Source organism: Episyrphus balteatus, chromosome 1 (genome assembly GCF_945859705.1).
Source record: "Episyrphus balteatus chromosome 1, idEpiBalt1.1, whole genome shotgun sequence".
Lineage (NCBI taxonomy): Eukaryota > Metazoa > Arthropoda > Insecta > Diptera > Syrphidae > Episyrphus > Episyrphus balteatus.
The window spans coordinates 42,291,925-42,318,272 of record NC_079134.1 but is presented as its reverse complement, the minus strand read 5'-3'; the positions used below and the strand labels follow the sequence as shown (position 1 = coordinate 42,318,272).

At 31.3% G+C, this 26,348-nt stretch overlaps 1 protein-coding gene across 1 annotated transcript in view; it reads left to right on the top strand.

Moving 5' to 3' along the window:
• LOC129910348 (probable nuclear hormone receptor HR38) overlaps positions 1-26,348 on the top strand; it is a 117,712-nt gene that overhangs the window by 7,443 nt on the left and 83,921 nt on the right. The window lies entirely within an intron of this gene.

Here is a 26,348-nt window from a genome sequence, read left to right as displayed (position 1 = left end):
CTCCTTACTGCACCTTTGACTACCACACACTATGAAAAGTCCACCAAATTCCTCCCAAAGCAAAACATCTCCCATCAGCCAGAAGGAACCTCTCCTCAAAAAACAAAAAACAAAACCGATTGCAAAAATCAATAAGAATTTTTTCCCCACGGTGATCACTTGCCACCGACAGACATCACCTGCTACGGGGTGAGTCAAAAGCCAATACCTCCACGTACTTTCATTTTCCGTTAAACATCTCAGTTGCGCCCAGATACAAAGCTCCTTTGTTTTAATCCATACGCCTAATCTTAGACAAAAACAAAAAGAAAAAAAAAATAAAACAAATCAATAAGACAAAAAAAAAAAAAATCGATTATATAACAACATCCTCTAGTTGCTCCCTTCACCTAGATCCAATGGCCAAAACATATCCAATCCAAATCCACAATGAAATAGATTCACGAAAAAATTGCATTGTAATTCATTTTACCCATGCAAAACCCAAACAGAGCGTGGTCGTCATTGACTTGATTGTCGAAATTCGACAACACTACGTCGTCGTCGGTCTTCGTTGAAAAGGACGCGAATTGTAGGCGATACCATCACGCCTATAGATTGTTTGAATTGTTTTCTTCAGATCTTCATTTTCGAAGAGACTTAGAGGTAATAGAGTTTTGATATAGAGATAGAAAACCTAGTCGAAAAAAAAAATCAACAATGGCACAATGCCCCAAAAAAGTAAACAACTAAATCTAAGCCAAACAAAAGTGAAGACGACGACGACAGAATCACCTATAGTCACTCTTGCCGCCTCCACCATCGGTATGTTTCTATGAGCCAAAAAAAGCTTGCTACGACCTGTGTGTTATCTCGTGAAGACCTGTTGATGTGCAAAAATTCCTCTATTCAAACTGAAATATAATATCTTTGTGAAGAATCTATCTGATCGCGATCTTTTCGTCTGCGTTCATTTGCTTTGAATTTTTGGTTAAGCTTGTTTTTTTTTGTTGGTTAAGTTCCCGCAAGGAAAAGTTTTGGCAATCCCATGAAGAAGAATATGACAGATACCGTGACAGGGTTGGAGTACCCTTGTTCATAGATTTGAGGACTTTTATTTACATTATTACAGGAATATTGTTTTTAAAGGAATTCAGGTATCATAAACTCGATCCACACTGACCTTTTCTTAGGAATGTTATGCCGCTGCCGGCCTAAGGTGCTGGACACCGTTATAAAGTAAGTAAGCTATTTACATAATTGTAAATATAAATAAAATTTCAAGTGGCCTCTACATCAAAATATGTTTTATCCAGGTAATCCAGTGTGGTCGTACTTTCTCTAATAAGGTGATGATGAAACAAAAAAAGTTACTCATACACCCCAGTGACCCATCAACTAATCTATTTGTAACTTTAACGAAATCAAGGGGCAACTTTGGCACTACACTCTTATTTACAGGAAAGAACTCAGGCCCCTAGAACTCGACTCCCCTATAACTTCTATACCTAATATGCCAGAAATTTCAAACTAGCTCCATTTATTGAACCAGTCAAGAACAAACTCCTCATAAAATTTCAGCTACTTAGGATGAATAGTTTCTGAGATATAGAGCTTCAAAAATCGCAAAAACCGTAACTGACTGACTTACTCACTCACTCACTGACAGATCATCAAAATTATGGAGAACTTGCCGCTATCGCAGAAACTAGAAATTTTACACTTTGATGGGGCTTGTGGTATATACAAAGTAAAAAATCGAAAATTTGAGAATTTCAATTCAGGGGGCGTGGTAACTGCCCATTTTCGCCGAATTTTAATCAATTATTATAGAGCACTTTAGACTATCGTAGAATCTTGAAACTTGGTAGAAAGATAGAGCTGATAGTTTATACAAAGGGAAAAAATTAAAATCTGAGAATTTTAGCCAGGGGGCGTGGTAACCGCCCATTTTCGTTAAATTTTCACCAAAAATAGAAATTTTAAATTCTACCGCAATAACTTGCAAAAAGTAGTGAAATCACAACAAAAACATTACTGTTCAAAAAAGAGCCAAGTTCTCCTATGTTGAAATTATGCTGGCACAAATTTGAAGCCAATCTTTAGAACTTGGTACACTTTCATATCTCAGTACTTTTTGTGCCAGCATAATTTCAACATAGGAGAACTTGGCTCATTTTTAACAGTTATGTTTTTGTTTAGATATTCCTAATGTTTTTTTTTTTTAAGTTTGACATAAAATCAATAAAAAACACTTTAATTTAACTATTTTTGTGAATGATTTTGCATCAGCCTGAGCGATAAACCTTTGTAACCTGTCGCCAGAAATTACCTTTCATTACTAAGAACCTCACTACTCACTAAAGCATGTAATATATCAGCCACTTACCAATCTCTCTTAAGGAAAACTAAAAGATTTTCTTTCATCAATAGAAGGATCCTTCAAGGGATCAGGAATAAAAAAATTAGCTTATTTAAGCAATATCAAGAGACTTCTGTCCTCATCTAAACATGCATATTATAAATGGAAATTGGTGGATACAGGCCATTCTTCCATCCAACATAGTTATATTCCTGGACATAGAAGACACTTTCAACAACGTCGACACATAATCCGCAATTTTATCTGCTCTGACGAATCTGAATGTCAAACATTCGCTTCGTGAATTGTTCAATCTAATGTTGAATAGCAAGATGATTAGTTTAAAACTGGGCGGTTTTTCGACATGAAGATCTTTTGTTATAGGAACACCTCAAGGCGGAGTTCTATATCCCCTTTTGTTCGATATATTAGTCTTATTTTTTACTTATTTCACTGTGGGAAATGGTTATAAAGTGACTGCCTATGCGAACGAATTTTCAATTTTAGTCAAAAGAAAAAGCCCCTGAACAATTTAAATGATCTCCTATAAATTGCTCTTAACGTTCTAACTAAATGGGCACTACACAATTTTCAATTCTTTCCAATCAATACTAAAGTACAGTGACAACAATTTTCCGAAAATACAGTTTGGAACAAAATTTCAAACCTCCATACTTCCAAGATCAGCCTTGGAAGACAAAGAGCTGTTATCACTGAACATGACTGAACAATAGCTCATTAATAGGTATCATAAAAGGATCTTGTATCTAACGATTTCTGAACGAGGAGTCCTGAGTTCTCGAAATAGAGATTTAGATTTTCTGGAACAGTATAATATATGTTGCATGACGTAAGAGTTTAAGCGGACTACTACAGTAGATGAAGTGCCCGATGTATTTACCAAGTTTCATTTCTGAATGGTTCGATATCATTGGCGGTTTCCTTCCACAGTAAATGAAAATGAGTTCTGAGATGTTTGATATAGCAGATTTCTCATCTTTTTAATGGAACATCAATGCGGTGAAAACTATCCAAGCCTGAAAAACTTTGGTTCACCGCTAGGGGAGGCAGTGACTCCATATTGATGAATCGATCATAAAGGGTGGCCTCGATCCTTTAGTTTTGCGATTGAGTCCCGTTTGCTATTTTTTCATGCAATTTCCTCCGGATATTGTGCAGCATTTAGAAACCACATGCGGTCTATCGAAGAAGAATTTGCTTAGTTTGTTTGAGGAGTGATTATATAGGTACCTACAAGCAAATATATCAGTCACTCTCTTTCCTTTATAACAAGATATAACTAGCTTTTAATCAAGGCAAGAAAAATATAACAATCACTCAAAGAGATCAAAGAAGTAGTTGGAAAATTCAACATTGATGAATGATGAAACCCAAAATTTCCGTCCCCTCGACCTGGGCGGAAAGAAAGAAGTCACATCCAAATTTATTTTCAATAGAATTGCTGGTGCTGATGGCCTTACTGTTGAGCTATGTATTTAAAAGAGTAAAAATGATCCGGCCCGGAAAAAAAAGAACAAGTGAGCGAGTTTTGAAAGGCTAATATAAAGTTTTGAAACTTATAAGGCCGGTTTGTTCACACTCTTAATCTTTTAATCAAGGGCTTTTTATTTGGAATAATCCTTGATTAAAAGATAATTGACTGTGAACAAACTGGCCTTTAGTCCAGAAATAAAAGAAATATTTATGAAATTGGAATACCAGGATCCGAGAAATCTTTGAAAGCTTTTGACTGTTAAGGCTAAGGGTTTCTTTGACTTACAAACTTTTTAGTGCGCTAAGGTATATGTATTTCATATTAAAATAAGTCTTTACCTAGCAACAAAAATATTTTTAAATTCCAGTCTCACTGCAAACCGCTCCTGGCATTCCTCTATAAGCTATTTTATAAGATAATAAATAATAAAGAAAAAAAAAATACTTAGAAAACTTATGTTACCCAGTGCATTACCGGCATTTGCTGCATAATAATAATAATAATAATAATAAGCAATTTGCCCGCCTCCATCAACAACAAAATCTGAAGTAAGGGGGCAAGATATACCTCCAATAATGCTGCCGGCTCTGTCTTGTCTTGTCTTTTGTTGCAACTACATCACTTTATTTCCATCTTACTATATCCATTAACCAAACCCATAACCTGTAGCTAGGCCATATAACTAGCAAAGACAAGACATCAATAGAGGTAAGTTTGTTTTTATAGAAACAAAAACAATAAAGAACGTCATCACCACCAACGTTGCCCGCGAACCCAATTCGATTAAAAAACAAAAACAACTTAAATATACCCACGATGTGTATTAATAATTCCCCCAAATAATGTTTTACTTGCATTTTTTTTCCGAACATCGGCATCGATTCGATGCAGTCTTCCTTCCCAAAATAAGTTGTCACGATCTGTACAATTAAGTTAAATAACGATACGAAAACGATATGAAAACGATGTGTTTTTAAGACGTCAGTACATGTCGTCGATATGGTTGGTCGTCGAAGTATGACAGCCAGCGCCAAATTAAAGCGCGGCTCATAAGAATATATGTATAACTCTTTGCGGCGGTAAAGCGGCGGCGACGGCACCCGGCACTCGGCACGTCACGAAGAAGACGCGCTCCAATGCTGTCTTAAATAATAACAGCAGTTAATAGTTATCTCGTTTAATAGATGGTTAAGATAAAAAGGTTTCCAAAACGATCATGTGAATCGGTACAAGGAGAGGCACAAGCATACAGCACAACACAGAGGTGAGATCCCGCTTGAAGCCATATTAAAGAAGATTGTCATGTTGCGAAATCTGTTCGGTGTACCAGAACTTGACCACTTCTAGTCTTCTAAGCAGCAGAGAGTACAACTAGCTACATAGTAACTGGGTAAACGATGTACCTGCGGACAAAAGAATTCCCAGAACTGTGAAATTTAATATTGAGCGATTCGAATCGGGCCGTTATAGCGTAGCGGAGCGGTGCGGTGGTGTATGGAAAATGAAAACGTGCTGAAAGCATCATCTGTCGCTGGGAAGCTATAAGCTGGTGCAAGCTGGCAACGGCGATGTGTGTTCTCTCTGTATACTTATGATCACCAACATGCGGCAGAGACAAAGATTGGTTCTGACTTTAAAACTTTATGGAAGCATGTTTCTTTCGAGAGACCGCATGCAAAACTATGAAATGGAAGCTTTATAAATTGCAAATTATTCGGATTTATGATGAAACATCGACGAACATGAGAGTTCATGACAGACAGTGGCGGGTGAGCTTTTTATATATACAATATACATAAAAGAGCCGGCAGACAAATGATTTTCTTGTCGCGGCATAAAGTGTTGGAAGCATTGTTCTTTTTATGTTGTTAAAGTAGCAGAAAAGGTATGGGGTGGATATAGGAATTCCATAGGTTAAAGTGGAATTCTTCGATTTCTATGATGTTTTCTGTGTGAGATGATGACCTTAAAGTTCCATTGTCCACCTGTGCTTGAGGTTTTAAAGAAGAATGATTCTAAGTTTATACTGAAAGGTGGTGTAGTTGGCACTTTATTGTTTGTTTGGATTTTGTATTGTATCTATTCGATGTCTTCATTGAAAGAAGATATTTGATTTACATTTAGGAATGTCGATTGCTTCATTGCAACTGATTTGAATTGCGCATTGTTTGGTTTAAGTTTCAGTTTTTAACATGGAAAGTTGAAATTATTAAAGGCACAGTTAATTTATATTGTTTCTCTTAATAATAAACGGTATAAATATACAGAAAGAGACAGTACCGATTGAGAAAGCATTAAAAACGTTGAACCTTTGTTGGATAAAGTCTTTAAATTAAAAGTGATGTCAACTTACTTACTTTCAGTTTGCTTTGATAAAGGGGCACTACTCTTACACCATGGGATACTTCTCAAAAGTATAAAACCTACAATTTTGAGAAGAACAAGGTTTAAAAAACCAACTATGACCAATTTGTAAGCAGCAAGAAAAATCAGACTCACCATCTCTCGAATCTCACCATCAGACGAAAACTTAGGTGTCAAAATTATTAGAAAATTTCAATTTCAATTGCAAGAAAAATGCATGCAAGCTCACTTAGATATACCGCCAACAAATTGAACAACAAACAGTTTGAAATTACTGAATTCCGAAAGGTTGAATAATGAATTAGAGCGGGTCAAAATTCTGGCATCAAAATTCTAGTTTTCGAAAATTCTTTTCTTTCTCTTTTTTCTGCTTTGGGCACAGTGCCCATGTTCTGTAACTTTTATCACTGGCGATAAAATATTTGAATGACTTTAAAATCCATTAAATCTCATCAAATTAAAAGAAATATCGTTCCAGATCATAATTTCTTAATTCATAAATTCTGAATTTGAAAGAAACTTTGCTTGCTTTATGGAAGAAAATGGATTTTAAAGGCGTTGAAAAACGTTTAGCGCCATCAGTGATAAAGTTACAGAACAGGGGCCTTGGGCTTTCAAAACTCTGCTTTTTAAAATTCCACTTTTCAAAATTTCTTCTAGTACTATATTTTTGAACAAAAAAATTCTGCTAATTCTGTTTTTTTTTTTTCAAAGCATATTCGCTTACAGCCCATTAATGTTATTCAACTTTAGTAGTTTTCTAACTGTTTGTTGTAATACTATTTATAATGCATTGTGCATAGAATGACTTTCTTATAATTCACTTTTCTAAACCATTGAAAACTAATTAGAAACTTTATTGTGTGACACAAAATATTCTTTTCCTTATGCAATTTTTTATTTGATAAATTAATAAATTTATAATTATTTTCGAAAATATTTATTGATTTATCAAACAAATAATGAACACACAAAAAATTGCCAAAGTGAATAAGTATAATCAAATAAGCAACGAGGATATGATTTTACAAAATTCTGTAAAAAATTAAAAAAATGGTTTGGAAATGGTTTTGTAAAACTGATTTGTGAAAAGCAGAATTTTGAAAAGCAGAGTTTTGAAAAACAGAATTTTGAAAAGCAGAATTTTGAAAAACAGAATTTTGAAAGCAGAATTTTGAATCCGGAAGAATGTGGACACCAACCCATAATGGATTTGCAGACTGTCGAAAAAGAGAAGCATCTTTTGAAAGATGGAACCTCTGTGTTTGACGTAAGAGGTCTGTATTATTCTCTCAAAGATGATGTTTAAGAAGTCGTATGACAATACGTCGTCTTATCTAAAACCTTTTGTGGCATCAAAGGTATCGGTAACGTGTTTGTCAAACCTGACGGAGTAGCGTACATTCTCCATGTTCTTGTACAGCTCATCTCGATCCAACCAGGTTATCTCATTGCTGATTTAAATGAAGCAGTTTGGCTCTCCACGAACAATGTGGAGCCTCTATGCTCAGATTTTTTTTGACGTGATAACGTCTTATAAATCGATGAACCATGGCAGCCACCACAAAAAAGTGACGCCATTTTCTAACGTTACACTCTCGCACTTTCGCAGTGCGGCAAAAAATTTCAATTCAAAATTAAAAATAAACTATTAGAGATACAAAAATCTTCTATAGCTTATTTGAAGGAAAATAACCAAATGAAGGATTTTTAAAAATTCCGTCTTTAATAGGGTAAACAGGGGTAAAACGGAAAGATGAAATTTGGGCAAAAATCTAAACGCAAAGTCGTAGAGAATTGATTTTTTTTGCTATAGATAGATGAGATTAAATTAAGAATAACTGCATTTAAGAAAAAATTCTAAAAAATTTTGAAACTAAGCTATAACGTTTTGTTTGAACGTTGTACACGTGTTGGGGCTATGACAAAATGATGATTTTGGGTAAAGGAAATTTTTTTTTGACAATTCTAAAGATGCCAGATAAAAGATGAGGGAAATAGAATAAGGGGTCTGATACGGACTTTTTTCCAACACTCTGCGTTTCGAAATATGAATTTTTGAAAAACAGCTTGTTTTTTAGGGGTTTTTGGGTAATTTTTGATTTTAAGCTTTTTTTTTTGAGCGTTCAAAAAATCTCAAACTTATAGGACATGTAGGTTTTGGCCTTATGCATTCATGTGAAACGTTAAGTGAGTTTTGATTGAATAACGGAAGAAACAAGTTCTTAAAAAACACGTTTTTTTTACGGTTTTTAACCGATTTTCATCGTTTTTTATTTTTATCTTTTTTTCTTTAATAGATACAGGAATAAAGTACATGGAGTAATGATAAACCATGACTACAACTATATATGTTTCAATCATTTTCGTAAACACAATTTTGAGATAACGGTAAAATAAAATTTTAGAATTCAACAGGTTATAACTTTTGACAAAGAGCAGATAGAAATTTTATTAAACTTTTATGAGCATCCTGATACAATTACCTTTCATTTGGTATATCACACATAACGGTAGACTGACTACAAGCTACACAATGTTAAATCAAGAAACTTGCGAAAAACCTCAAAACCCCAGTGGAGGTCTGTTGATCATGAACCAGTGTGGGAAGTACCGTAATCTCAGTCTGGAAATTCGACATGATTGACTTTAAAAAATTCTAACTTCTCTTTTAGGCATCTTTGAAATGAGATTGATACGTCATTTGAAAGGTGAAATAATAAGCTTTCACATGGTAAATTTGTTTATAGATTGTCAAACAAAAAAATTGATTCCATAGCCTTAGAACATAAAAATAAATGTTTTTTTTTTTGCTTTTTTTAATGAAATTTGATCGAGTTCAAAAAATTCTAGATCTTTTTGTAGATGTCTCATAAACCTGATCGATATATATATTTTGAGCTAAATCAATAAGCTTTCAGGTGGTATAAAATTTATTATAGGTTTTTATATCAAAAAAATGAATTTTTGGGTGATGGAAATGATTTTTTCACTTTTTTCATAAGAAATTATTGTTTTTAATAAAACAATTTGGCTTTTTAATGGTATTTTTTTTTTTTTTTGTTATTAATATAATGCGATAGGAAAAAAGGTAATTTTTTTAGCTTTTCTTGTAAATTATGATTGTTTGAAATAAATAAACGCTTCAATTGACTCATTGTAAAAGCACACTACCTGTTTTCTTGCGACGTTATCACGTAAAATCATCGTCCATAAACCGGCTTTACAGACAACCTCTTTTTTTAAGTCAAAATAGTTGAATTTAAAAGGCCGTTTGTTCTTTTAATCATAAAACAAAAATATGACCTAATTAAAACAAATCTTTGTAATTAATAAATCATCAAAACAGTGCTTCAAAAATCAACTAATTTAACTGGAAAAAAATTAACCTCGGTCCTTTAAAATAATTTGCCCCACTTTTCAATCAAATGAAAAAACATTTATAAAGTTGTGAATTGAATACTAATCACATCATGAATGTTTACGCTTGTAAGTTGTTAAAAAAATGTTAAAAACTATTAAATTAAGATTTTAATCAGTTTTTAAAGTTGTTTAATAATAAAAAAAAAAAAACTAAAAAAAGGGAGCAAAATAACCTCGAATTTTACTGTATACCAAATATGCAGTTGTAAACGAAAATAAAATTTTATAGCTGAGATTCTATATAAGATTTTATCTCGTCTTAATAATACAGAGAATTTTCTACGGGAGCTAAAATTTATATCAATCTGCATATTAGACTTTAATCTAAAATTAATATTCATCGTGAAAGTGGAGAGATTTAAAAAAGTATCAGGTTTTCGAAGTTCAACTTAATTTAACATTTAACTCTTTCTAAAAAATATTAAAATTTTCATTAAAAAACTAACTAGTAAGTCTAATAATACCATAATTGTATAGTTATTAAAAGAACAAAACTCACGTTGTAAACAAATGACTTCATCATTTGCAAACCCCTCAGACTACGTATGTATATCATTTTCTTCTAACTAAAAGAAAATCAATAATAAACCGCCCCTTACTTCAAAAGCTATAATCGCAATTCATAGTAATAATAATAATCACTGTTGTGCACCTGTTTTATGTAAGTTTCCATAACTTGGCACACAATATCAAAAAAAAAAAAAAAAAAAAAAAAAACAAAACGAAAACCTGTATACTCTAATATAAACCATATATCACACAGAAAAGGAAATACCCCTTCTCTACACTTACACTTTCCGTCATCGTCGTCAAGCCTACATTTCCTGTCCTCCAACTAACACAGGTTATAATGGGCTAGGAGCTCTCAAATACCTTTATAAGTTTCCTATTGAAGAAAAAGAATTGCTGTCATACCTACATTGACAAAAAATATATATTTTCCCTATTACCGAAAATAAAGTAAACAAAACGTTTCATGGCCATATTTCTGTCACATTGAAAAATATGGTCGCACATGACCTCCCCTCGAGCATATTGATATAAAAGTTTCTATGCATCTATTTTATCTGCCCCCGCACCTTCTTCAAAATTAGACTGACATAAACCCCCTATATTACACACGCAATAAAGCCCTATTCTGTGACAGTAATAAATATATACAAAACATCGTCGTGTTGTTTCGAAACAAAAACCATCTGAGTTATGATGTCATTGATACATTCGTGCCCCCCACACAACACAACTACCCTCGAGAAAAGGGGAAGCAAAAACTTTTCCAAATACCATCGCATTTAAAACTTATTCGTATTTCGGGCTCCTCTTTATGTGACGTCATTGATGCAATGCACTTAAAAATGTAGCCAGGTTTTTAATTGACGTCATTGCGACACGTGCTATTCTCGGACTCAAACAACCCTTCAGCGAGCTTCTGTCCGTTCTACCGGAAACACACACACGCTGCTGTTCCGCCCGCCCGCCCCCCTCCGACTGAATACGATAGCTTTGAGGTACATATTACTCATTCATTCATAATCTTTCTCCATTCATTAATTTACCGCCGCCGTAGTATTTCGAGAAAATTACAACGCATGCGTTGTGCAGTTTTTTTTCGATGCGATGCGATGTAAGGCGTTGCAACAATTTTCCATCCATATCGTGAGAGAGAAAGCTTTGAAGACGACGCACAACGAACGAACAAAGACGGACGCTAGGTACAACTGTGCCTACGCTTTTGTCTCTCACACTCATGACGTCATTGTTATCTACAATGCCACTGTAAGGGATGATTTACCACTTGAGCATTGTTAGGGTATATTTTATTTGAAAGAATCAATGATGTGACGTCATGGATTCATCATATACCTATTTTTGTATCCGCATAGTAAAATTGGTCGTGTGTATCCGTAAAAATGTATATTCTTAAATTTTTAGACAAAATAAGAAGTGTGGAGGACAAAGGGTATTTTATCTTTCTTTTATTGGAACAATCGACGCTTGTCTTACTGGGGTGATGAATTATGGTGTGGTGTTTATAGGAAGTTAATGAAGTAAGCAGCAGGTTTAGCAGACAATTTGGGATTTTTCCTATTTCTGAAATTTTGTTTGTAATATATGGCTATATGTAGTGAGTACCTACGCACGTCCAATTTTCGGCAATTTTATTTCAATTATGTTTATAGGGACACGTACTCGTATATAGATATGATAAAGCGTGAGAAAGTTTTCAATTTATGACTCATGAAAATTTGTTTTTTGAATTTTGGAGGCTTTATTTAACCCTTCTACTGTTTTGCCGATGAGATGACATGACTTCACTGAAATGACCCCTAACCCGTGAACAGTGGGAAATTTACAAATGTAAAATTTTTTTTTTCTTTACAGCGCTATTTGTTTTTGGAAAAAAAATACAAAAATTGTTTTTGAATTCAAATTTTAAAACCTAAGCTTTCAGCATCATTATTTCAAATTTTGCATCCGGAAAAACTATCACAAAATGAGCTTGAAAATTTTCACTTTTTGCTAAAAGTGGCCTTTATAGTTATACCTTAAGTCTCAAAATCTGTAGAACCTTGTCCCACAGAAATTTTTCTCAAAAAAACGGCTCATACGATTTTGTTAAAAATAAAATGCATGACTGGGTGGCACGAACTTGCTCTTAGAGTTAAAGTTAAAGCTTAAATTTTTAAGACTTTTTACATGGAAATTTGGAAAAAAAAAAATAAAATTCGTTTTTTAAAAAAATAAAATAAAATCTGAAATCAAATTGCCCTCCAAAACAAGTATGCAGTTTTGATTGATATACTAAGATGCATTTTTAGAAAAAAAATTCAAAATCGTTAGAGCCGTTTTTAAAAAAACTAATTTTTTATAAATAATTTTTTGGAAAAAAAGTTTTAAAATAAAATTGGCATTCAATTTTGTAGAAATCACTAATCAACATCTAAAACCAAAATTTCAAAAAAATTTCGAAAATTTGATTTTTCAAAAAAAATTTTCAAATTTTTTTTTTAAATTCAAAAACAATTTTTTTTTAAATTTTATTTTTGGTTTATATTTAAATTATATTCGTTGAAATCGAATAAGCAGTTTCGGAGATAATCGGATTTGAAAAAAATGGTTCTATGGCAGGTACCGTTAATAAATGATTTTCAAAAAAAATTTGTTTCATTGAAAGATAGACCTTAGTTTAAAAATATCTATCTATCTAAAATCTCATGTCTGCAAGTCCTAATTTTCCTGGTTTGAAGATAAGGTTCAGATTTAAATAAAAATTAAAACTAAACTTCAGATAATTCAATATAATTCAAGTGACCTCAACTCCAAAAATTTTATAAAGCGTTTCGCCCAGGTACGACAGTGGGCTCATCAGTTAGATCTGTCGTACCCTTACTAAGACGCCTTATTTTGGTCGATGTTTACCGACACTATATAAAACTCACAGCATGAATATACTGTGAATTATAATATTCTAAGGGAATTTGTTTAAATTCAGACACTTAGAAAATGTATGCCCGTGGTCAGGCTTATATAATAACGAAGAAAAAAATAACAAAAATAATAAAAAATTATTAAAATTATTTTTATTTTAAGTGGAGTGATTGAATATAATTCAATATAAGTTCTTCGTTATTATATAAGCCTGACCACGGGCATACATTTTCTAAGTGTCTGAATTTAAACAAATTCCCTTAGAATAATATAATTCACAGTATATTCATGCTGTGAGTTTTATATAGTGTCGGTAAACATCGACCAAAATAAGGCGTCTTAGTAAGGGTACGACAGATCTAACTGATGAGCCCACTGTCGTACCTGGGCGAAACGCTTTATAAAATTTTTGGAGTTGAGGTCACTTGAACTTATATTGAATTATATTCAATCACTCCACTTAAAATAAAAATAATTTTAATAATTTTTTATTATTTTTGTTATTTTTTTCTTCGTTATTAAACTTCAGATATGTATTTGTGTCAGATCAACATGAATAAGGTACATTACTTTTCAGGGATGGTCAGATGGATTTGTTTGGGGGTTTTGTTGGAATCAGCGTTAAAAAATACCTTGAAATCATATGAGTTATGTTGGTATACAAATAAGAATCTAAAGTTTTATTATTATTTTTTTAAATCTGCACCTAACTTTAGTTTAATCTGGAAAATTAGGACTTGCGGACATGAGATTTTTTCTAGACTTTTGAGGTATGTTATAGAATGCCAAAACGAAGGTATTGAGCAAAAAAAAAATTCTATTAGCATTCATTCCGAGGTTTACCCCTTTTTTCACCTTATTTGACTGTATTATAAATCAAAAATAAAAATTTCGATAACAGGACAGTACAAAAAAAAAGCGTGTGTGTACTATGTACACGCGATTGAAGTTATACTTCAAACTCACATGGTTCATGCATTTGCTACATGCGACGTGTAACTTGCCAAAGCAACTTCCCACATTGAACTACATGGAACGTGCCACATGGGTCTTGCCACATTCAACTTGCCAAATGAAACTTGCTACATGCACTTCCACATGTTGCATGCTGAATGCAACATGCCTTGTATTACTTGCCACGTGCAACATGCACTTGCAATATGTTGCATGCCACACGGTACCTGCCACATGCAACTGCGACATGACACATGCAACTTGCCACGTGTTGTGTGTTTTTATTTTGGCGTACTGCGCCATACTGCATTTTGAAATGCTAAAGTACTGCCAACTCTAAATGTGAAACGCCAGCCCTGCTGCCCGATTGTCTTGGAGATGGCTATAGCGTCATAATCCCTTTGACATTTCTTATCAAAAAGTAAATGTATGCTCCAACGCCGTGTAAGAAGTATAACTTCAAAAAATAATAAACAAAATATGTACTTTGTACCTATAAAAAAATTGTTTTTTTTTCTAGATTTTGAAATCAATTTCATTTACATTTACCAAATTTGTGAAAAAATAATTTTATAAATTTAAGCGATTAGAACATGAAGTCAGTGCGATCCAATTATTCTTTTCCTTGGCGAATCTGATGGTGGCTCCTTTTCTTTTTTTGACTATTTTAATTACAAACTGTCTTTGCTTCTGTAATTCAGATGTATCCGAGTTATTGCATTGTTTAGACAAACGAAATAGCTGGGCCATAAAACATTAATTTAGTTTGAATATTATTATTATTAAATACAAATAAAGAATATAAAAGAGGATGGTTTTTTTTAACCAACATAAAAAAAAAGAGGTTCTCAATTCGACTGTATTTTTCTTTTCTATACATATATTTGCTAGTTGCTACCTTAGAACTTTCGATCCTGCTTGTTCTTCCAGTGTGGTCCTATTTAAATTTGGTCTAGTTCTGACCATGGCATCCATGACAATGAATTCAGTTTTTGTTTTTTTTTTTTGTTAATAATATTATATTATTAAATATTGTAACTAGCAACTTTCAGGCGCATTATTAAGCGATCATACAAATCTACAAATAATGATATAAAACAGAATTGCATTAGTTGCTCCAATTTTTTCATATGTAGATTTAGCGTTGTTTGCAGTTTTCTTAAATGTATTTGTACGCAGGTTTATATCTATATGCGTTCATACATAAAGAATAATACCTACTTTGTATGGGACACTGGGGTATATGAGTACTATTTTTTTTTTTGTACTTTTAAAAATATTCGTCTACATATTGTATATACTCCCGGATATCGGGTTAAGTCAAAAAATCGATGTTTGTATACATTTTGTTTTTCTATAGACACACATTACTTATTTTCTTCCATCAGAAATAATCCTTAAGGTCAGGAGTTTAAAAGTATGAGTTCTCATACCTCAATAAAATCGATTTTTTTTTTCAACTTTTATATTTTTTTAGCAGAAATTTTATAACTCATTTATGTCGAGAGCCCTATAAATAGCGAAAGGTATTTGAAATTAATTTAAGTTACTAAGGTCATTTTGTTTCTTGTACTTGCCTGATGTATATTAGAGTGGAGCGTTTTTGGACTTTTCTTTCAGATCACTGCGTGCAACTCATGGTTTATGCCTTGTGCTCTTCTGAACATATTCTGATACTTTTTTTTTTTTATTCGACAATGGAAAAATAAAAATCGGGAAGCCTCTGAAGATTGCTCGTATTTCACGAAAATCGATATTATATGAGGCGTTAGAACCCATCTGATCTGAATTGACTTAATCCTTTTCATTTCACTACCAACTGCTGATAACTAATGCTGAGTGGTCTCTAGAACCAGATCTGATCCCCTATTTTGAGTCGTTAAAGGAAAAAACGAAATCGAGAAGGCTTCGAAAAATGCACATTTTCGAAAAAATTCAGATTTTTTAAATTGTATAAAATCCCACCCAGAACAAATTTCTTTTACAACTTTTTTGTATTTGCTATATTTGTTAGAACCTATTTGAACCTTATAAGCTATGGAGCACTCAAACTGAGAACTTTTCTGTAATAATGACGTCGTTTATGGGGGATTTAAGAAAATGCTACTTTGACATCCCCTGACCCATTTTAATAAAATTTTAAATTCTAATACATACTACACTTAAAAACTTCGTTAATAATTTAATTTTTATATAAAACACTAACTTTTGTAACTGCATTTAATTTATGTCGATATCTTATTTCAATCCTTAGATATTTGACATTTAGGTGTTTCCATAATTCTTGCCCATGCTTATTTTTTTTTAAACTTTACCTGCAGACGGTTTTCTTAAATACCATACAATAAAACGGTATAATTATTACGCCTTTTTGACTTCGAAATAAAAATTTAGCATGGGCAAGAATTTAGTATTTAGTGATCTGAAAGAAAAGTCCAAAAACGCTCCACTCTAATGTATATCATGCATATAAAAAGGATTTATCCTGAATTTTAAACTTTACTTAAGTTTCTCTAATCCTTCTTCATCTATTACAAAAAATTTCCAATTCCTAGCGATAGAGATTATATGTTTATTAAAAACATCACATTTCAAAATAGTCAATGAAAATCGGCACAACGATACTCGGGAGTATTCCTAGATAGAAAAATAGATTTATTTCTAACTCTAATAAAAAAAAATAAAAAAGTTATTAGGTAAAAAATTAAAATATACAGGGTGTCCCACAGTCACCGCCCCAAATGAAAATCATAGATTCCTGAGGTCATTTTAAGTCAAACAACTTAAGAGGTAATTTTCTCGTTTTCGTCCCGTTTTCGAGTTACCACGGTTTTTATGATTTTTGCTCTCTTGTCCTTTAACTGGCCTTATCTTTGCCAAACTACGTTTGATTTGAAAGATATTTTTTAAAACCAATCAAGAATTTATTACAGTTTAAGTTTGTCTCAAAACTTTTTTTTCTGTGGACATCCGTTTCTCCACAATTTTGCATCAAACACAATTTTCTTCTTTTTTTAAGTTGTTTTTTACACTTTTATATCATTTAAGACAAAAAAACACGTTAATGAGTATTAATTTTTTGTGCTTTTTATTAAAGCCCAGTTTATTTCCATAAAAAAAATAAGTTTTATTTTATAAAAAAGGCTACTGAAAGTAATTAAAAAAAATAAACAAACTGAGTGAATTAAAAAAAAAAATATTTTTTAAATAAAAAATTAATTTAAATGAATTAAAACTTTTTCTGAGCTTTATCTATTTGCTCTTTTCTTAACCACAATAGCTCAAAAAAAGTTTATAATTCATTTAAATTAATTTTTTATTTAAAAATTATTTATTTTTTAATTCACTCAGTTTGTTTATTTTTTTTTTTTTTAATTACTTTCAGTAGCCTTTTTTATGAAATAAAACTTATTTTTTTTATGGAAATAAACTGGGCTTTAATAAAAAGAACAAAAAATTAATACTCATTAACGTGTTTTTTTGACTTAAATGATATGAAAGTGTAAAAAACAACTTAAAAAACGAAGAAAATTGTGTTTGATGCAAAATTGTGGAGAAACGTATGTCCACAGAAAAAAAAGTTTTGAGACAAACTTAAACTGTAATAAATTCTTGATTGGTTTTAAAAAATATCTTTCAAATCAAACGTAGTTTGGCAAAGATAAGGCCAGTTAAAGGACAAGAGAGCAAAAATCATAAAAACCGTGGTAACTCGAAAACGGGACGAAAACGAGAAAATTACCTCTTAAGTTTTTCGAATTAAAATGACCTCAGGAATCTATGGTTTTCATTTGGGGCGGTGACTGTGGGACACCCTGTATAAGTTTCCCACTACAAGTTGCTTAAAGTAACTTTTTGAATTTAGCACATCTACCTTTCTCAACTATGTCTCTTGTCAGTAAAATGCATTTATCTTAGCCGTGTTTTATTGGCACTCAGTATTTTACTGAGTTAACATTTTAATCTGTAAACAACAACAAACAATTACTTTTATTTATTATTACTAATCTTTTATTGCTGAAGCGTCAAAAACCTATAAGCCTAGAAAAAAAAATTCTCTGTAAACCAACAAATAAAAAACTTTTGTTTATCCTTAGCAATCATTTGTTGTTGTTTCCCGTGCAAAATTTTACTGAGCTAAGTACTGAGTTACCAATAAAACACGGCTCTTAAAACTTCAAAAAAATGGATATATTCTCTATTTAGCAAGGCAGATGAAAGCTTGTTGGTTGAAGCCCAAAGTCACAATTAATTGCAAGGTCACTTTAACACGCTAGTCAGCATAAAAAAGTAAGTTACAATACGAATGGTACAGAACAAGTTAAATTTTTACAATGTAAACTTTTGAAATTTGTTTTTAATCGAGCTTAACACATTTTTATATAATTTTAATTTTTGTCATAAGGTCTATTAGAATCCCCCAAATCATTTGTAGAAGATGATTTAAGATTTAATACAAAAAATTAAATTTTCATTCTTAATGTACTGCAGATCATTATTGAATCAATTAGAATGTTTTTGGTTTTCGGGTCACTGTGGTGTATGCGTACTTTTTTAAGTTATTTTTTTTTTATGGATTGTTCGTACCTTTGTTTTATGAGATTACATATATCTAATTTAAATAATTGGAAATACACAAATTTGAAGAGTGTTAGATTTGGGTTGATTTCAAAATATTGTTTTATTTTTTTTTCTATTTGTATGTTTTATTTTCTTATCATTCAACAAGCGTTTGTTTTTTGTGTTCCTGAAAAAAAAAATGTTGCTCATGTTTTCATAAATACTCACAGATATGTAAAAATAAACTAACAGGTAGGTAACATTAATTTTCATAAAATTTATTACATATTTCCTATGTGTAAAAATATGGGTTATTTGTCCTGTCTTTTTCCTTACTATTAAAATAGACCAATTTTCATAATAATGTGTGTATGCGTGATAAGGAAATATCTATTTTTAAAAATTGGCCCTGCGTGATTTTCCAACAAATGAAAAATAATTGCTACTTTTAATGACTAATTGAGCTTATATTCGGGTAGACGTCCTGTCGCAATTGTATAGATACGTCATGAACCTATTTATTTTATCTATATTTATATATTTCCGGATTTACCTAAAAGTTTTTCCATAAATAGAAAAAACAGTCAATGTTCGCAATGAATAAACATATTTTCGTCTATTTTAACATAGTCCTTTTTATCAACATAATAATAAATCAAGTGGAAATAAGAACATTCATTATGTTAATTTTTATTTTATAAAGATATAACTTGGACTTTTAATATATATATTGGGCTTAATTGAATCGGTCAAAAATGTTTTAACAAAATGTTCCAATAGTTAAAAAAATATATATAAAAATAACATAACGCAAATACAGCAATGTTGAAGTCATCTTCATTTTTTTTTTCCTCAAAACCCGGTTCTTATGTCATTATATCCACCCAAAGGATGTAGGTACTATTTCAAAAAAAAAGACATTCTCATCGCATATATTGAACAGATGCTCTCAAGAAATTCCTATGAAAACCGATTTATTGTCATATCATGCTGTGCAATATTCGTAAGAGCACACCTGACAGAAATCTCTAGAACCACATCCTACTGCTCGTCAAACCGAAACCTAATACGTAAGACCAAGCATTATTTTACGCACCAATAAAACTTTTACTTACCCAAGTTGGAAATATAAAAATCTGTTTTCTTTAGAAAAACCATCAGGACACAACATTTTTTTGTCCAACTCATGCCTCCACAAACATGTTTATATTTTGTGAATGAAATATTGACAGTATATTTCCAGGAGGTCCTGACGCATCTATATCACAGGTCAAAGGCATAGATACACCGTGTGTACACTCTTAAGTTCTGGGATACGTCGTCGTCATCGTTATTGTACAGTGTACACCTGTCGTCCATGCTGGCTCGTACCGATTTAGAATGCTGATGATAAATTGATGACGTTATCAAGTTTTACCCACATGAGTAGATACATTATAAGGAAGGATATTTCTGAAACTTGGGGTGGGTCAGCTCTCCCAAAGGCATATTGCTTCAAGACAGTATACAAACAAAAAAAAAAAATTCCATTGTCTTCCCACATTGAATCCGAAAAAACCTTTTTATCGGATGCGAAAGAGTGTGGTGTGCGGTATCGATCGGAATTCCAAAAAAACACATACAACAATGGGAAACACTTTTTTGTTTTTGGTTTCGTTTTCTATTTGTAAGTGTGTTTGTTTTATGGTTTTTGAATGTGTGTGTGAGTGTCCTTGGTGGAACAAAAAAAAATGCCGACATCATAACACGCAAAGGCAAAAACACTCTATACTTGAAAACCCACTATGGCGGATATGGAGAATGAATACAAAACGAAAAAACGAGCGACCTTAACCCTCACCGTGTGTACTGACTCTGTTCAAGGATATACTCAATACACACACATATAAAATAAAGTTTTGGAATTTTTTTTTCAGGCATGTTTGTATATTCTTAAAGTAAAAGAAAAACTGAGAAATTGTTGTTGGGGACTCCGTTTTTATTTATCACGCGGAACATTATTCACTTTTTATAAGAGTTATAATTTCTGTCTTCATGGGGCTAGTGCTTATTTTTAGTATTCAAATATAGACTTGGTCATTTATTTAAGCTAGAAAAAACAATATTTCGTTGTTAAGTAATAAAAATAGTTAAAAAATATAATATGCAAGTCTGAAAATAGCTCTGTTGATAAGAGATATTTAATTTTAGTTTAATAAAAGAGAACTAAAAATATAACAAACCTATTACAGTACGTGGGCGTTATAGTTATAGCAAAAACAAATTTGAGATCTTAATATCTCTACAGCATTGTAATCTTGCAGGTCATATTGCATACTTACATTTTAATGAAACAAAAGATTGAATATAATATTTATTAATAAGTTTCTGGAAAAATATGCAGATGCTATTTTTAACTTTAAACTGTTGCTTAAACAATTACTATATAAAATTAATTATGTACATATGTTAAATTAAGTATGTAAAATAAACAATCATGTAAAGTTTTTTTATGAATAAGGCACTTTTTTTAATTTAAAAACCATATGGTCGGTGTCATAAGAAAACCGCGTAACTCCACTTTTTTTCAAAAATGACTTTTGAATGACAAAAATATGTCAGCGGAGCAACCCAGAAAAGTTGGAGTCATTCCGAAAACTCTAAATAGACTTAAATTCAAATTTTGCATAGCGCGTTTCTTCCCAACTACTCTGTTGTTTGTTTACTCTTTCGTCTCTCCTTTAAAATTTTGATTTTGGGAGTTACGAGGTTTTCTCATGAGACCGACGATATTTAAAAATTGAAAAGTTAAAAAAACTTCTTTTCTTAAAATAAAGAGATTCGATGATTTATTGTCGTTTTGTTGCATGCTGATGATTTCTAAAAATTACTTATATGTATTTGTATTTAAAAACAAAAACCTTAAAACAAAACAAAATTGATTCATATATAAATCTTCTAATATTAATCGGAGCTTTAAACGATGCGTACACCCATTAATTGAGAAGTTTCAAAATTGATACGAAACCATGAAGAACTTTTAAAAATTATACTAAGCACTGCTTAACGGGTGTGACATTTTATGAATGATCTAAAGTTTGAGGTATGAAAATCTGTCAAACAATGGAAAGAGCCTAATTCATACTATTGTCACATTGTTTGTGAAATAGTAGTACAGTTAAAATAGACGTTTAAATGTTAACTATTTAATGCAAAGGTTGCGGTTTCATCCTGATTATAAAAAAAATAGGCATATAACGGTTTTCAAGAATTTCACATGTAATGCATCAAAATCATGATTTTATGTCAACATCCGAATCTAAGGTCATAGATGATATATGGATATTTTTCATTCAACTAAAATTAAGACAACCTGACTTCACTGAAAATAGTTTTTCCTAAAAAAAAAACACTTCATAATTTAAAATTAAGAGTCGTCATAATAAGTTCCGGGGATGGTTTTTTGAGAAAAAAAAAATTCAAATTTATTTTCAATAAATTCCAGCCATATACCGTCGGTACAAATCCAAAACCGCGAATTTTTGGCAATTTTCGTATTAATTATTATTTAACTTGTTACTGGTCCCTCTATTCGCTACATCGACCCAAACCCTCCTTCTGTTACCTAGCAGCCTAAATTATCATTGTCCATTGCACGAGTTTTCATTAGTATGCTTGAATTTCCAAGACTTTGAAGCCGTTTTTCTCAAAACTACAATTTTGCAGATTCGTGGTTTTGGTTTTGTGCCCACGTTATGTATGCGTCATTAGTTAAGTGACAAGAACAAATCAATTCTACAATTATATAAAGCTCTGACTGCAAAGTTGACATCACTTAGTAATGATTTAATAAAACTTCTACTATAATATACCTTTGGCTATAATCTTAGTTATAATTTCTTGGAGAAATAGTATCCTTTGCAACTGCGTTTAAATAGTGTTGATATTTTGTTGATTGCTTTCAAATTATTTTTTTCAAAGTGGTTGTAATTTTTACATGTGCTGGTTTTCTAAAGTGTTATGAGTTTTTGTTTTGCAAAATTGTAAGCATTTTTTTTGTTTATTATGTTTTTTTTTATAAAAATAAAAAATATTTTTGGATTTTTGAAAAAAGATTCGTTTTTTTTCTTTTGGAAAAATCAATTTTTTTTTTCGCTTTATCTGTCGATTAGTATTTTACCTTTTTATTGGCATATAAAAGTTTTATTTTTGAAATTATTTTATTTATAAAAAACAACTTAAAAAGAAAAAAAAAACGCACTAACGATTTTCAAAAAAAAAAAAAAAATTAAAAATTCTTCGTTATAAAAGAAGTTTTAGACATACTTCGTTTGAACTTCGAAAGCACTGAAAGTGATGTTTTATTATTTAAAACAAAAATATAATATATAAAAAAATATTTTGATGCTAAAATTGAACGATAAAATTTTTTGATGAGATAAAATGAAAACATTTTTTTTGAATGAAAAAATCTCTAAAAACCGTTCCGGATTTGTACTATCCAATCCAAAATTATTAAAATCTGCTTGTTTGGAACCCCAAGTTGATTGTTACTGTATTATTAAATTATAATGTTTGGTTTAACAACAAATAACAACTACAATGATCACTATTTTATATTTTAAATATAAATTATAAATTATTCAAAGTTGAAAATAGTAAAAGTACCTTTGCGATAAATCTTACTTTCTAAAGAAAAGAAAACTATTCAAAAAATTGCGAAAACTAACTAACTTGCTTAAACAATCAAAATATTCATTTAACCCTTTCGAACCCAAGCTATGAAAATCAATATTAAAAAATGTTTTTTTCAGTATTATCGTGTCAAAAACATCACAAGTCACAACTAAGAAATATGAATAGCAAAAAGTTATGTTCCAAAATAATAAATAGCAAAACTAATGTGTTATTCTCATGTTACATGTAAGTAACATACACTGCCTATCTATGACCACCAAAAAAAGTCGGACAATTGAGGAAATAACTTGTTATAGAACAATAATGTATACTACTTCTTCTAAGCCAAAACACAAAACACTTTCTGGATTAACATTTTTTTCTTTTTTTCAAAATTATGACCATAAATAAAAAAAATTTTTTTGTAAAAAAAAAAAATGTGGATTTCAGTCCCTTTTCGATTAAAAAAAATTAAAAGTATGATATTTGACTAACTTTTTGTAGTAATCCAATAACTATGCATTATTATCTTTCAATTAAGCCATCAAAACCTTAAAAACTATTTAATAGAATATTTTTTAAGAATTTTTAAATACATATATGTAACATGAGAGTAACGCTGGTACCGAAAGGGTTAAGCAAAAAAATAAACATTACTCTATAAATGTTGAACTTCTAATGTACCACACACTAAAGGTATTAAAGATCCCTGTTCGGAAAAAAACTTTATGATAAGAGAATGGGTGGTTTCGTCACATTTGGGTTAAACAAAGTATGATGATTGGCATAGGCATAAGTTTGTATCTTATTGTACATGGTATTTACAATGATTTCATTTTTACTGAATTTTTTCAAACAGCCTCAATGGTGCAATTTTTGTTCCACCATTTGAACTAAAGAAAAAATATCCAGGCAAATTTTATCCATTATCATTTCTTGTATTTGTATTTTTGTATTTATTTGTTCAGAAAACATTAGTAGGTTTAGTAAAACATTTGTTATTTGTAGAAGTACTAAGTACAATGCGTTTATATGAACTATTTATGCAAGTTTTTTTTTTAATGAAAAATCTAAAACTAGTGCTTTTTTTTATAATTTAACTCTATTTTATTTATTTAAACACTTAAGTTTATAGATGCTTTTTTTATATTTTTTATAAATAGCTATTGATATAAGAAAGATATATGTAAATAAATAACCCTATCAAAGAAAAATAACATCAAAATTATTAAACACCTCTCGTGGGTAGTCACCATCAACAACCAAGCAAACAAAAAAAAAAAAAAAACATACAACCACCCCGCAAAAAATCATCTCATCCGAATCTATGATAACAAAGCCACAAAATAAATAAAATTAAAACCTTCTACAAAATATATTTCCTCGTTCTTCCGGAATTAAAACAAATGAAATAAAATTTTTTGTTATTCTTTTCAATAAGAAAAACAAATTAAACAAAAAATATCCGCCCACTAAAAATGCATAAGCACGTACATTTCCATCCCATCACACCCACAACATTCACTCAGTTACAAAAAAAAAATTAAAAAAAAAATCGATGATCTCTCTACAAGTAATATTTTGATAGAGAACCTGTACATTGGTACCTACTCTATATGCCCCAATGAGGAATAAATAAAAAAATAATAACAAATAATAAAAAAAAAAAAAAATAGCAAACATGCCTTAAACAAAGCTTTTCCATGCCAATCCACCATATTACCATCGTCATCGTGTGTTTCTCACCTGTAGGCTAACACGCGGCGCTTAATCCATACCAAACGAATTAAAACGTACCTCTACATAAAACCCAAATTCAGAGCTCCAAAATGTTCATCTTTCAGCTCTCGAAAAAAATCAAAAAAAAAAAAAAATATATAAGCCTGGCCTCCTCACCCCAATTCATTGGTTGCAAGAAAAATTGTATTAAAAAAAAAAATAATAAAAAACCCTCAACTAAATGCATGCTATACAAAATTTTTTATTATAATTTTTTTTTTTATTTTCTGTTCAATTTTTCAAATATGTATAAACGACGATGACTAGAAAAGGTGCCGCCACCGCACCGTTAGATATAAAAATATCTACAAAACTGCATTCAAAAGGAGGTACACTTTATACGCGACTATAAAACCGTAAAATAGAAAAAAAAAAAAAAATAAAAAAAAACTGCACGACGACGAAAAACTCTATGAAGCTAGAAGAATATAGGAGTGCCTCGCTCATATAACGCTCGGTGTGCCGTGGGGAGGTCAAGTCGCTCAATTGTTTTCAAAAAATAAAAAAAAAAATCAAAGAAGAAGAAAAAAAGCATTATGGGAAAAACAATCGAAAGGAAGAGTCAATTCCAATTCTATATCTTTAGCACACACATACCGCAATATCGCTCTAACTTTGCGTGTTAAACGATATACGAAACGTTATATGCATACATGATGAGAAAAGGCAACGGAAATACTTGTGCTACCAACTCAATGTTTACCGGTTTTATTCAATATTCTTATACTCTTGCTTGTTCTCTCTCTCTCTCTCTCTGAATATTGACGACGTATTCGTTTTGCAAATACCAATGCATGCCGTCGTCATTGCTACCGCCATCCACCACCGCCACCTCCGTCAACGATTGGAGAACAACCAAAACAAGCTTTTCTATGACGCAAACGAATTGGTTAACAATGTACTTTATGGGAGAGATGCCATCAACAAAAATCTCTGATACCAGCAACAGTCCCGCCACTAATACACTTAAACCTGAATTGGCCCACAAAACATACAGCGCCGACTCTCAATATCGAAGACGTCATTGATTTTCTCCTCTCTGTTTCTCGTTAATTCTATATGCACCCACAAGTATATTACAACAAAAAAAAAAAAAAAACGGCGGCAGCTCTGCCTTAACTGTAATGTTAGTGTGTCAAACGAGAGTGAAGCCAATGACGTAACTGTTTTTTGTGGGAAAAGCACAAAATAACCCATACAGACAAAGCTCCGTTAGAGGGGTTGTTTCTCTATTTGCTGAGCAGCTACAAAATGCAGCCCCCTATATATCGACAAACGGACCCATCATCTATACCGTCATTACCGTTGTGTCGTGTCGTTGGTGTGTGCTCTACACAGTACAGTTAG